This window comes from Rhinoderma darwinii, chromosome 13 (genome assembly GCF_050947455.1).
Source record: "Rhinoderma darwinii isolate aRhiDar2 chromosome 13, aRhiDar2.hap1, whole genome shotgun sequence".
In the NCBI taxonomy this organism is placed as follows: Eukaryota; Metazoa; Chordata; class Amphibia; order Anura; family Rhinodermatidae; genus Rhinoderma; species Rhinoderma darwinii.
The window spans coordinates 64,030,105-64,045,533 of NC_134699.1; the positions used below are offsets into that span (position 1 = coordinate 64,030,105).

The 15,429-nt window shown below is 43.4% G+C and overlaps 1 protein-coding gene across 1 annotated transcript in view; it reads right to left on the minus strand.

The window, feature by feature from the left end:
* The window catches only part of STX8 (syntaxin 8), a 244,015-nt gene that overhangs the window by 205,606 nt on the left and 22,980 nt on the right, over positions 1-15,429 (minus strand). The window contains exon 2 of the mRNA XM_075845250.1: positions 14,019-14,118. The gene's annotated coding sequence lies outside the window, so the exon portion shown is untranslated. The remainder of the gene's footprint in view (positions 1-14,018; positions 14,119-15,429) is intronic.

The window sequence follows — 15,429 nt, forward strand, 5'->3', positions numbered from 1 at the left end:
TATATAATGTACGGGTTGGTGGGGTTATTATGGCCGCCCGGTGTCTGTATATATAGAATATACGGGTTGGTGGGGTTATTACGGTCGCCCGGTGTCTGTATATATATAATGTACGGGTTGGTGGGGTTATTATGGTCGCCCGGTGTCTGTATATATATATATAATGTACGGGTTGGTGGGGTTATTACGGTCGCCCGGTGTATGTATATATATAATGTACGGGTTGGTGGGGTTATTACGGTCGCCCGGTGTCTGTATATATATAATGTACGGGTTGGTGGGGTTATTATGGCCGCCCGGTGTCTGTATATATATATATATAATGTACAGGTTGGTGGGGTTATTACGGTCGCCCGGTGTCTGTATATATATATATAATGTACAGGTTGGTGGGGTTATTATGGTCGCCCGGTGTCTGTATATATATAATATACGGGTTGGTGGGGTTATTATGGCCGCCCGGTGTCTGTATATATATAATGTACGGGTTGGTGGGGTTATTATGGTCGCCCGGTGTCTGTATATATATATATAATGTACAGGTTGGTGGGGTTATTATGGTTGCCCGGTGTCTGTATATATATATAATGTACAGGTTGGTGGGGTTATTATGGTCGCCCGGTGTCTGTATATATATATAATGTACGGGTTGGTGGGGTTATTATGGTCGCCCGGTGTCTGTATATATATATATAATGTACGGGTTGGTGGGGTTATTATGGTCGCCCGGTGTCTGTATATATATAATGTACGGGTTGGTGGGGTTATTATGGTCGCCCGGTGTTTGTATATATATATAATGTACAGGTTGGTGGGGTTATTATGGTTGCCCGGTGTCTGTATATATATATAATGTACGGGTTGGTGAGGTTATTATGGTCGCCCGGTGTCTGTATATATATATATATAATGTACGGGTTGGTGGGGTTATTACGGTCGTCCGGTGTCTGTATATATATAATGTACGGGTTGGTGGGGTTATTACGGTCGCCCGGTGTCTGTATATATATATAATGTACGGGTTGGTGGGGTTATTATGGTTGCCCGGTGTCTGTATATATATATATATATATATAATGTACAGGTTGGTGGGGTTATTATGGTCGCCCGGTGTCTGTATATATATATAATGTACGGGTTGGTGGGGTTATTATGGTCGCCCGGTGTCTGTATATATATAATGTACAGGTTGGTGGGGTTATTATGGTCGCCCGGTGTCTGTATATATATATAATGTACGGGTTGGTGGGGTTATTATGGTCGCCCGGTGTCTGTATATATATAATGTACAGGTTGGTGGGGTTATTATGGTCGCCCGGTGTCTGTATATATATATATATATAATGTACGGGTTGGTGGGTTATTATGGTCGCCCGGTGTCTGTATATATATAATGTACGGGTTGGTGGGGTTATTATGGTCGCCCGGTGTCTGTATATATATATAATGTATGGGTTGGTGAGGTTATTATGGTCGCCCGGTGTCTGTATATATATATATATATATATATAATGTACGGGTTGGTGAGGTTATTATGGTCGCCCGGTGTCTGTATATATATATATATATATAATGTACGGGTTGGTGGGGTTATTATGGTCGCCCGGTGTCTGTATATATATAATGTACGGGTTGGTGGGGTTATTATGGTCGCCCGGTGTCTGTATATATATATATATATATATATATATATATATATATATATATATATATAATGTACGGGTTGGTGGGGTTATTATGGTCGCCCGGTGTCTGTATATATATATATATAATGTACGGGTTGGTGGGGTTATTATGGTCGCCCGGTGTCTGTATATATATAATGTACGGGTTGGTGGGGTTATTATGGTCGCCCGGTGTCTGTATATATATATAATGTACAGGTTGGTGGGGTTATTATGGTCGCCCGGTGTCTGTATATATATAATGTACGGGTTGGTGGGGTTATTACGGTCGCCCGGTGTCTGTATATATATATATAATGTACGGGTTGGTGGGGTTATTACGGTCGCCCGATGTCTGTATATATATATAATGTACGGGTTGGTGGGGTTATTATGGTCGCCCGGTGTCTGTATATATATAATGTACAGGTTGGTGGGGTTATTATGGTCGCCCGGTGTCTGTATATATAATGTACGGGTTGGGGGGGTTATTATGGTCGCCCGGTGTCTGTATATATAATGTACGGGTTGGGGGGGGGTTATTATGGTCGCCCGGTGTCTGTATATATAATGTACGGGTTGGTGGGGTTATTATGGTCGCCCGGTGTCTGTATATATATATAATGTACGGGTTGGGGGGGTTATTATGGTCGCCCGGTTTCTGTATATATATAATGTACGGGTTGGTGGGGTTATTATGGTCGCCCGGTGTCTGTATATATATAATATACGGGTTGGTGGGGTTATTATGGTCGCCCGGTGTCTGTATATATATAATATACGGGTTGGTGGGGTTATTATGGTCGCCCGGTGTCTGTATATATATATAATGTACAGGTTGGTGGGGTTATTATGGTCGCCCGGTGTCTGTATATATATATAATGTACGGGTTGGTGGGGTTATTATGGTCGCCCGGTGTCTGTATATATATAATGTACGGGTTGGTGGGGTTATTATGGCCGCCCGGTGTCTGTATATATATAATGTACAGGTTGGTGGGGTTATTATGGTCGCTCGGTGTCTGTATATTGTATATATATATAATGTACAGGTTGGTGGGGTTATTATGGTCGCCCGGTGTCTGTATATATATATATAATGTACAGGTTGGTGGGGTTATTATGGTCGCCCGGTGTCTGTATATATATAATGTACGGGTTGGTGGGGTTATTATGGTCGCCCGGTGTCTGTATATATATAATGTACAGGTTGGTGGGGTTATTATGGTCGCCCGGTGTCTGTATATATATATAATGTACGGGTTGGTGGGGTTATTATGGTCGCCCGGTGTCTGTATATATATATAATGTACGGGTTGGTGGGGTTATTATGGTCGCCCGGTGTCTGTATATATATAATGTACAGGTTGGTGGGGTTATTATGGTCGCCCGGTGTCTGTATATATATATAATGTACAGGTTGGTGGGGTTATTATGGTCGCCCGGTGTCTGTATATATATATAATGTACGGGTTGGTGGGGTTATTATGGTCGCCCGGTGTCTGTATATATATATATAATGTACAGGTTGGTGGGGTTATTATGGTCGCCCGGTGTCTGTATATATATATATAATGTACAGGTTGGTGAGGTTATTATGGTCGCCCGGTGTCTGTATATATATAATGTACGGGTTGGTGGGGTTATTATGGTTGCCCGGTGTCTGTATATATATATATATATATATATATATATAATGTACAGGTTGGTGGGGTTATTATGGTCGCCCGGTGTCTGTATATATATAATGTACAGGTTGGTGGGGTTATTATGGTCGCCCGGTGTCTGTATATATATAATGTACGGGTTGGTGGGGTTATTATGGTCGCCCGGTGTCTGTATATATATAATGTACGGGTTGGTGAGGTTATTATGGTCGCCCGGTGTCTGTATATATATAATGTACGGGTTGGTGAGGTTATTATGGTCGCCCGGTGTCTGTATATATATATAATGTACGGGTTGGTGGGGTTATTATGGTCGCCCGGTGTCTGTATATATATAATGTATGGGTTGGTGAGGTTATTATGGTCGCCCGGTGTCTGTATATATATAATGTACGGGTTGGTGAGGTTATTATGGTCGCCCGGTGTCTGTATATATATATATAATGTACAGGTTGGTGGGGTTATTATGGTCGCCCGGTGTCTGTATATATATATATATAATGTACAGGTTGGTGGGGTTATTATGGTCGCCCGGTGTCTGTATATATATATAATGTACGGGTTGGTGGGGTTATTATGGTCGCCCGGTGTCTGTATATATATATAATGTACGGGTTGGTGAGGTTATTATGGCCGCCCGGTGTCTGTATATATATATAATGTACGGGTTGGTGGGGTTATTATGGTCGCCCGGTGTCTGTATATATATATAATGTACAGGTTGGTGGGGTTATTACGGTCGCCCGGTGTCTGTATATATATATAATGTACAGGTTGGTGGGGTTATTACGGTCGCCCGGTGTCTGTATATATATATATAATGTACGGGTTGGTGGGGTTATTATGGTCGCCCGGTGTCTGTATATATATATATATATATATAATGTACGGGTTGGTGGGGTTATTATGGTCGCCCGGTGTCTGTATATATATAATGTACGGGTTGGTGGGGTTATTATGGTCGCCCGGTGTTTGTATATATATATATATATATAATGTACAGGTTGGTGGGGTTATTATGGTTGCCCGGTGTCTGTATATATATATAATGTACGGGTTGGTGAGGTTATTATGGTCGCCCGGTGTCTGTATATATATATATAATGTACGGGTTGGTGGGGTTATTACGGTCGCCCGGTGTCTGTATATATATATAATGTACGGGTTGGTGGGGTTATTATGGTCGCCCGGTGTCTGTATATATATATATATATATATATATATATATATATATATATATATATATAATGTACGGGTTGGTGGGGTTATTATGGTCGCCCGGTGTCTGTATATATATAATGTACGGGTTGGTGGGGTTATTATGGTCGCCCGGTGTCTGTATATATATAATGTACAGTTTGGTGGGGTTATTATGGTTGCCCGGTGTCTGTATATATATATATATATATATATATAATGTACAGGTTGGTGGGGTTATTATGGTCGCCCGGTGTCTGTATATATATATAATGTACGGGTTGGTGGGGTTATTATGGTCGCCCGGTGTCTGTATATATATAATGTATGGGTTGGTGGGGTTATTATGGTCGCCCGGTGTCTGTATATATATATAATGTACGGGTTGGTGGGGTTATTATGGTCGCCCGGTGTCTGTATATATATATAATGTATGGGTTGGTGAGGTTATTATGGTCGCCCGGTGTCTGTATATATATATATATATATAATGTACGGGTTGGTGAGGTTATTATGGTCGCCCGGTGTCTGTATATATATATATATATATATATATAATGTACGGGTTGGTGGGGTTATTATGGTCGCCCGGTGTCTGTATATATATAATGTACGGGTTGGTGGGGTTATTATGGTCGCCCGGTGTCTGTATATATATATATATATATATATATATATAATGTACGGGTTGGTGGGGTTATTATGGTCGCCCGGTGTCTGTATATATATATATAATGTACAGGTTGGTGAGGTTATTATGGTCGCCCGGTGTCTGTATATATATATAATGTACAGGTTGGTGGGGTTATTATGGTCGCCCGGTGTCTGTATATATAATGTACGGGTTGGGGGGGTTATTATGGTCGCCCGGTGTCTGTATATATAATGTACGGGTTGGGGGGGTTATTATGGTCGCCCGGTGTCTGTATATATAATGTACGGGTTGGTGGGGTTATTATGGTCGCCCGGTGTCTGTATATATATATAATGTACGGGTTGGGGGGGTTATTATGGTCGCCCGGTTTCTGTATATATATAATGTACGGGTTGGTGGGGTTATTATGGTCGCCCGGTGTCTGTATATATATAATATACGGGTTGGTGGGGTTATTATGGTCGCCCGGTGTCTGTATATATATAATATACGGGTTGGTGGGGTTATTATGGTCGCCCGGTGTCTGTATATATATAATGTACGGGTTGGTGGGGTTATTATGGTCGCCCGGTGTCTGTATATATATAATGTACAGGTTGGTGGGGTTATTATGGTCGCCCGGTGTCTGTATATATATATAATGTACGGGTTGGTGGGGTTATTATGGTCGCCCGGTGTCTGTATATATATAATGTACGGGTTGGTGGGGTTATTATGGCCGCCCGGTGTCTGTATATATATAATGTACAGGTTGGTGGGGTTATTATGGTCGCCCGGTGTCTGTATATATATATAATGTACAGGTTGGTGGGGTTATTATGGTCGCCCGGTGTCTGTATATATATATATATATAATGTACAGGTTGGTGGGGTTATTATGGTCGCCCGGTGTCTGTATATATATAATGTACGGGTTGGTGGGGTTATTATGGTCGCCCGGTGTCTGTATATATATAATGTACAGGTTGGTGGGGTTATTATGGTCGCCCGGTGTCTGTATATATATAATGTACGGGTTGGTGGGGTTATTATGGTCGCCCGGTGTCTGTATATATATAATGTACGGGTTGGTGAGGTTATTATGGTCGCCCGGTGTCTGTATATATATAATGTACGGGTTGGTGGGGTTATTATGGTCGCCCGGTGTCTGTATATATATAATGTACGGGTTGGTGGGGTTATTATGGTCGCCCGGTGTCTGTATATATATATATATATATAATGTACAGGTTGGTGGGGTTATTATGGTCGCCCGGTGTCTGTATATATATATAATGTACAGGTTGGTGGGGTTATTATGGTCGCCCGGTGTCTGTATATATATATAATGTACGGGTTGGTGGGGTTATTATGGTCGCCCGGTGTCTGTATATATATAATGTACAGGTTGGTGGGGTTATTATGGTCGCCCGGTGTCTGTATATATATATAATGTACAGGTTGGTGGGGTTATTATGGTCGCCCGGTGTCTGTATATATATATATATATATAATGTACGGGTTGGTGGGGTTATTATGGTCGCCCGGTGTCTGTATATATATAATGTACAGGTTGGTGGGGTTATTACGGTCGCCCGGTGTCTGTATATATATATAATGTACAGGTTGGTGGGGTTATTATGGTCGCCCGGTGTCTGTATATATATATAATGTACGGGTTGGTGGGGTTATTATGGTCGCCCGGTGTCTGTATATATATAATGTACAGGTTGGTGGGGTTATTATGGTCGCCCGGTGTCTGTATATATATAATGTACAGGTTGGTGGGGTTATTATGGTCGCCCGGTGTCTGTATATATATAATGTACGGGTTGGTGGGGTTATTATGGTCGCCCGGTGTCTGTATATATATAATGTACGGGTTGGTGAGGTTATTATGGTCGCCCGGTGTCTGTATATATATAATGTACGGGTTGGTGGGGTTATTATGGTCGCCCGGTGTCTGTATATATATAATGTACGGGTTGGTGAGGTTATTATGGTCGCCCGGTGTCTGTATATATATATAATGTACGGGTTGGTGGGGTTATTATGGTCGTCCGGTGTCTGTATATATATAATGTACGGGTTGGTGGGGTTATTATGGTCGCCCGGTGTCTGTATATATATAATGTACGGGTTGGTGAGGTTATTATGGTCGCCCGGTGTCTGTATATATATATATAATGTACAGGTTGGTGGGGTTATTATGGTCGCCCGGTGTCTGTATATATATATAATGTACGGTTGGTGGGGTTATTATGGTCGCCCCATGTATATATATATATATATAATGTACAGGTTGGTGGGGTTATTATGGTCGCCCGGTGTCTGTATATATATATAATGTACAGGTTGGTGGGGTTATTATGGTCGCCCGGTGTCTGTATATATATATATATATAATGTACGGTTGGTGGGGTTATTATGGTCGCCCCGTGTATGTATATATATATATATATAATGTACAGGTTGGTGGGGTTATTATGGTCGCCCGGTGTCTGTATATATAATGTACAGGTTGGTGGGGTTATTATGGTCGCCCGGTGTCTGTATATATATATATATATAATGTACGGGTTGGTGGGGTTATTACGGTCGCCCGGTGTCTGTATATATATATAATGTACGGGTTGGTGAGGTTATTATGGTCGCCCGGTGTCTGTATATATATATAATGTACAGGTTGGTGGGGTTATTATGGTCGCCCGGTGTCTGTATATATATATAATGTACGGGTTGGTGGGGTTATTATGGTCGCCCGGTGTCTGTATATATATAATGTACAGGTTGGTGGGGTTATTATGGTCGCCCGGTGTCTGTATATATATATAATGTACGGGTTGGTGGGGTTATTATGGTCGCCCGGTGTCTGTATATATATATATAATGTACGGGTTGGTGGGGTTATTATGGTCGCCCGGTGTCTGTATATATATATATAATGTACGGGTTGGTGGGGTTATTATGGCCGCCCGGTGTCTGTATATATATATAATGTACAGGTTGGTGGGGTTATTACGGTCGCCCGGTGTCTGTATATATATATAATGTACAGGTTGGTGGGGTTATTATGGTCGCCCGGTGTCTGTATATATATATAATGTACGGGTTGGTGGGGTTATTATGGTCGCCCGGTGTCTGTATATATATATATATATATAATGTACGGGTTGGTGGGGTTATTATGGTCGCCCGGTGTCTGTATATATATATATAATGTACAGGTTGGTGGGGTTATTACGGTCGCCCGGTGTCTGTATATATATATATAATGTACAGGTTGGTGGGGTTATTACGGTCGCCCGGTGTCTGTATATATATATATATATATATATATATAATGTACGGGTAGGTGGGGTTATTATGGTCGCCCGGTGTCTGTATATATATAATGTACGGGTTGGTGGGGTTATTACGGTCGCCCGGTGTCTGTATATATATATAATGTACAGGTTGGTGGGGTTATTATGGTCGCCCGGTGTCTGTATATATATATAATGTACAGGTTGGTGGGGTTATTATGGTCGCCCGGTGTCTGTATATATATAATGTACAGGTTGGTGGGGTTATTATGGTCGCCCGGTGTCTGTATATATATAATGTACAGGTTGGTGGGGTTATTATGGTCGCCCGGTGTCTGTATATATATAATGTACAGGTTGGTGGGGTTATTATGGTCGCCCGGTGTCTGTATATATATATAATGTACGGGTTGGTGGGGTTATTATGGTCGCCCGGTGTCTGTATATATATATAATGTACGGGTTGGTGGGGTTATTACGGTCGCCCGGTGTCTGTATATATATAATGTACGGGTTGGTGGGGTTATTATGGCCGCCCGGTGTCTGTATATATATATAATGTACAGGTTGGTGGGGTTATTACGGTCGCCCGGTGTCTGTATATATATATAATGTACAGGTTGGTGGGGTTATTATGGTCGCCCGGTGTCTGTATATATATAATGTACAGGTTGGTGGGGTTATTATGGTCGCCCGGTGTCTGTATATATATATAATGTACGGGTTGGTGGGGTTATTATGGTCGCCCGGTGTCTGTATATATATATAATGTACAGGTTGGTGGGGTTATTATGGCCGCCCGGTGTCTGTATATATATAATGTACGGTTGGTGGGGTTATTATGGCCGCCCGGTGTATTTTTCCCTCTCATGTCTGCTGGTTATTCCTCCTCTCATTATGTTGTATCTTCTCTTCGCTTTTCCTCACACTTTTTACCTCAGAATTGCTCCTGTTTTGTGTCTTTTCTCTCACAATCCTCCTGACAGGACTGACGTCCATTGTGCTCCCTCCTTTACCTCATTCTCCTCAGCACTGACTCCACCCCTTCCCTCCTGCCACTCATATGCATGAAGCCTCCTGATTGGACACATCTCCCTCCCTATGATTGGCCATGCCAGGTGCTGCACCTCTGACTCTCCAAGTCTCCCACTGTAAACCCCATCATTATCCCCAGTCAATGTGCACACCTGGTTTGGCTGCGAAATTGTGGGAATTTTAACTCCTTAAGGACCAGGCCAAGTTTTCCCTTTTTACCTCCTCGCCAGCTATAAAGTACATACATGGTAGCGCCTAATTTGTAGGAATTTTTTATAATGGCGCATTAAAAAAAAGCCGCCAATGGTTTTTTTTTCACGGCGGTTACCATTCATGACAATAGATGGCCCGTAAATTTTTATACGCGTCAAGACGAGCGCAACAATATCTACAAATTTATATCGATTTTACCCGTTTATGGACTTTTATTACATAAAACAGATTTATTTTTTATAAAGATTACTTGTATTGTATATTTCGTGTTTTGCGATATTAAAATCTTAATTTTTTTTGTAAAAACTATGGTTTTTCATACTTTCCCGTTTAACCACTTTTTTTTTTTTTTTTTTTAACTGTTTAGGCCCCAGACTGTTAGTTGTCAGTCTTAATGGAACGCCGTGGTGAGTAAGTGGTTAAACGGCCACAATCGGTGTCTTCTCCAATCCCGTCCATTAGCGTGGCTGTCAATCACAGGAGCACTCCCGCTGGCGATCGCCGGAGGGCAGCTCTAGCACCCAGATTAACACTGTGAGGTGCACGTCACGATGCGTTAGGCCCTGTTCACATCTGCGTTGGAGGCTCCGTCACCAATCCGGCCGGAAACAACGCTGCGCTACTTTCCAGTAAAACCACGCGGGACCCGACGGAACTCATTAAACTCAATGAGTTTCCGTTGTACAACGGAAGCGGCGATTCCGGTATTTTCATTTGCTCCTTTGACGGAGCAGGATAACGGAAAGACCGACACAGATGTGAACGAGGCCTTAAAAGATTTTCCAGATTAATATAAATAATATAAGGAAGTTCTGCAAATTTCAAATACACGTTGTGTTTCGATTCCTTCCTTTTCAAGATCTCTGCTTGCCGTTGAATGAAAAATCCTTATTTACATTCAGTGGTCGTAAACCAGTCCCGACACAGATGAAGCGCTCGTTACAGTGTATCAGAGCTCTGTCTTGGAAAGACAGCAGAGCATGATCAGGACACATTTTTATTGTAAATAAGGAGATTTCCATTCACGGACAGCAAGCAGAGATTTTGAAAATGGTCAGAAACCTGAAAACACACAATGTATTAGAGAGATGCAGCGTTTTTGATTCAACTTTATTTATATAAAAACGACAACCACTCAGGACTGGGGCAATGTTTACAATACAGAGGGAAGAGCGGTAATTACAGATTTGGGTTCCTCTATAATATATTTAATTACAAGATGAAGAACACAGACCATGGACGTCATTCATTAAAACAAAGATAGCGCAGCCAATCAGATGTGGGTCTTTTATTTGACAACACAGGTATGTACGTATGTCATGTGGTGCCTCATCTGAGTCACATGATGCAAACAGAACGGCGTGACGGTCTCGTGTGCCACATAACAGTGGAAAAACTTGAAAACTGATGCAATTTCTACTTGCTGTCAGTGAACGGTAACATTCTGTTTATATCCAGAGGGGGGAAAACCTGTCCAGATCTAGTACTTCTAACTGCTGAGGGTTTGTTACAATTGTATCCAGTTTTTACATCAGCAACATAAACCTTTTTCCCGTCCTGATCAGTCTGGAGTTCAGGCAGTTTAGTTTACAGATGATTGTCAAGACTGGATACAACTGTAACAAACCCTCAGCTATGAAAATCAACGCGGCTTTAAGCGCGTGGCCGTATTACGGCTCTGTTTTGTACTTTTAGATAGATGCGTATGGCCTTACCGTACCTTTGTAAGCCCCCAATTTAATACAAACACATACAAAGGATTTTTCTGTAGGTTTCTGTACAAATCTGATTTAAAAAAAATGGCGGCATGTTTCATCGTATACTGAGGTACTCTCCCCCAAAAGCATTTTTACTAGGGTAAAATAGCACTGTACATATGGCCCCCCAAAGTAGCATGGTACAAGGCCATACAGAGCCACCAGGTGGCACCAGACAGCCTCCTGCATAGTCTCTGGACGTAATGGTTTTGTTTACTGACAGTAAGCAGAGATCTTGACAACACAATGTTGAGGATTTTTAAATAAAAGCTTTGTAAATCGTTATGCAATGAAAAGTTCCACAACTTTCTAATATAGTTTGTGTTTCAGTTCCTCGCCATTTTAAAAGATCTCTGTACAAATTGAAAGTGTTAGGGCATGACCACATATGGCGGAATTCCTCCGCAACTGTCCGCATCAATGCCGCACAGAATCTGCGTTGCAGATTCTGCAGCGGATCTGCACAAAATGTGCAGAAAATTGATGCGGACTGGCCGCTGCGGACTGCAGGAAAAGTGCTTCTCTTCTCCCTATTCAGTGCAGGATAGAGAGAAGGGACAGCACTTTCCCTAGTGAAAGTCAAAGAAATTCATACTTACCGCCCGTTGTCTTGGTGACGCGTCCCTCTTTCGGCATCCAGCCCGACCTCCCTGGATGACGCACCAGTCCATGTGACCGCTGCAGCCTGTGCTTGGCCTGTGATTGGCTGCAGCCGTCACTTACACTGAAACGTCATCCTGGGAGGCCGGACTGGAGACAGACGCAGGGAGTTCTCGGTAAGTATGAACTTATATTTTTTTTTTACAGATACATGTATATTGAGATCGGTAGTCACTGTCCCGGGTGCAGAAACAGTTACTGCCGATCGCGTAACTCTTTCAGCACCCTGGACAGTGACTATTTACAGACGTCTCCTAGCAACGCTCCCGTCATTACGGGAGCCCTATTGACTTCCTCAGTCTGGCTGTAGACCTAGAAATACATAGGTCCAGCCAGAATGAAGAAATGTCATGGTAGTAAAAACAATACGCTCCGCAGCACACATAAGATCTGCGGACTTCATTGCGGAATTTTGACTCTCCATTGAAGTCAATGGAGAAATTCCGCCATGAGTCCGCAACCAGTCCGCCACTGCTCCGCAACAGACAGAGCATGCTGCGGACACCAAATTCCGCTCCGCAGCCTATGCTCCGCAGCGGAATTGTACGCATCGTGTAAACGAACACTGCTAAATTAAAGTGAAAGTCAATGGAGAAACGGCTCCGCTGCGGATTAACGCTGCGGAGTGTCCGCAGCGGAATTTAAGTGAAATTCCGCCATGTGTGAACCCGCCCTTAGGGTATGTTCACACGGCAGCCTCCGTTACGGCTGAGATTACGGAGCCGTTTTCAGGAGAAAACAGCTCCGGAATTTCAGACGTAATGGCATGTGCAGGCGATTTTCGCTGCGTCCATTACGGACATAATTGGAGCTTTTTTTCCATGGAGTCAATGGAAAATGGCTCCAATTACGTCTCAAGAAGTGACAGGCACTTCTTTGACGCGGGCGTCTTTTGACAGCGGCGCGTAAAAAAAATGAACGTCGGCACAGAACATCGTAAAGCCCATTCAAATGAATGGGCAGATGTTTGCCGGCGAATTGGAGCCGTATGTTCGGACGTAATTCGAGGTTAAAACGCCCGAATTACATCCATAAATAGGGTGTGTGAACCCAGCCTAACTAAAAACTTTTAAAAAACTTTTGACAAGTCATAGTGAAATGTCAGAAGTTTCTATCTGCGGGGGTCCAAGCACTGAGACCCCCACCAATCGCTAAAACGAAGCGGCAGAAGCGCACGGATGAGAACTGTGCCGCTTTGTTTCTTATCGGCTTTCCTCAGAGAGGTGAGCAGGCTCAATAGAAAGTCTATGACTCCGTAGTCCGCTCGCTCGGCGAGAAACTAAGCGGCACAGCGCTCACCCGATCACTTTGTTTTACCGATCTATGGCAGTAACACACACCGACCCCTACCCGGGCCCAGCCACACACCCTTTGTTTATCTGTAAATGTGACAAGGGTGTGGCAGCAAATCACAGGCCGCCATAGTGACGTCGCGCACGATGATTGCAGCAGCCAGTGATTGGCTCATTCACTCTTATGACGTTTTATGTCAATGCTGTGCCAGGTAAACCGAGGGTATGGCATAGAACCTGGACAGCAGAGCCGGGGCAAAAGGAGCATCATATTAACGATTAGCCACCATAGTACATGCAGTGGCCCCCCATGACAGGCAGCAGTGGGGCAGCACCAGGTCGTAGCTCCGAGCTACAATGCAGGAAGGATGCAATTGGCTTTATACAAGGGAAGAGTATCCGTCAGTGACAACAGCAGATCACCCAGAATAATGGAGACCTGCAGTTGTCACCCAATTCACGACCCGACTGTTGCTAGGCAACGGCCAATGCTAATTCCATCAGATATAATACAAAAAGACAGAAGAAACAACACTGGATTTAGACATAGGAAACCCTGATGTATCACCGGAGTTTCCCTTTAAGTCTTTTTACCTTAACTGGGTTCTCTCTATTTCGTAGGTAGCGATTCCGCTCGTGAAGTTTCTCTGCGATCTCCTGTGCGAGGTGATAGGTGGAATCATACGTAGACAACCTGCAGCCAAAATACAATCCCCATTAGCTCCTTAGCTTTCACATACACCAGGCGGTCACTTTTTTTTAAAGGCGCAGTAACCTCTATTCTGCATCGATTCTTCTCAGTAGTTCAGAGTGGATGAGGCAGGGAAGGCAGCAGAGGCGTCCTCTAAGGGCCACTAATTGACGGCTGATGCTTGTTATTACCCTTCAAATATGAAGGCCCCTGCCCCCTACTTTTTCTACGTCCAATCACAGGAGTTCCCATATTGATCTGTATGTGGCTCTTGACAAGTGGCAGGGATTATAAAAATGACTCATTTGTATTGGGGTCTAGAGTGGTTGTCAGTCCCTGCCCCCATGGAGGAAGGAAGCTCACCGAAACATGCCGACCACACTTAAAAAAAAAAAATTAGGGATACATTTATTAAATCCCATGTTAATAAAGGAGGATAACCACCATCATTGTTGAGGTGCTCCTTAAAGGGGTTGCACCAGAATGGACAATTATACTCTAATCGCTGGGGGCCGCGTGAGAACTGGGGTCCTGAACCCCGCGCAGTGAGGAGGAGCAAATGGAGCATCAGTCAAGCATGCGCCCGCCGCTCCATTCAATGTCTAAGTGACTGATGGAATACGTAAAGCGGCATTCAAGCTCTTCCGCATTGTGTCGAGTAGTGAGGAAGAGGGAAAGGTTCGAGACCCCAGTTCTAGCGTTCAGTGGGGATCCCAGCGATCAGACTATTATCGCTTATCCTTTGGATAGGTGATAATTGTCCATTCTGGGAATACCCTTTAAAGTCTAACCCCTAAAATCCCATTCACATGGTCCAGGAAGCTGAGATACGAGGAGCTGTTTGCTAGGGTCCTCACACTGGAGAGCTGCCCCTCTGCAGTAAACAGCTCCTCATATCTCAGCTTCCTGGACCCCTGTTAGTGTAACATGGGGGAGCCCTGAATTTTTTCAGGTTATGCTATAAGTCTGTACATTAATAGTATGAACTGATTTATTATAACCTGTATCATCCATGACAAATTGTGGAAAACACATGGGGGTGCGTCTAACGATTAGAATAAATGCTGAAAAGACTGAACATCCTGCACAGCCGATCACAGCACAATTATATAATACAGGAGGTGAGGAACAACCACTATGTGACACTTGGGGGACAGGACAAGGACACCCTGACACTTGGGGGACAGGACAAGGACACCCTGACACTTGGGGGACAGGACAAGGACACCCTGACACTTGGGGGACAGGATAAGGACACGCTGACACTTGGGGGACAGGACAATGACACTTGGGGGACAGGTCAATGATACTGAC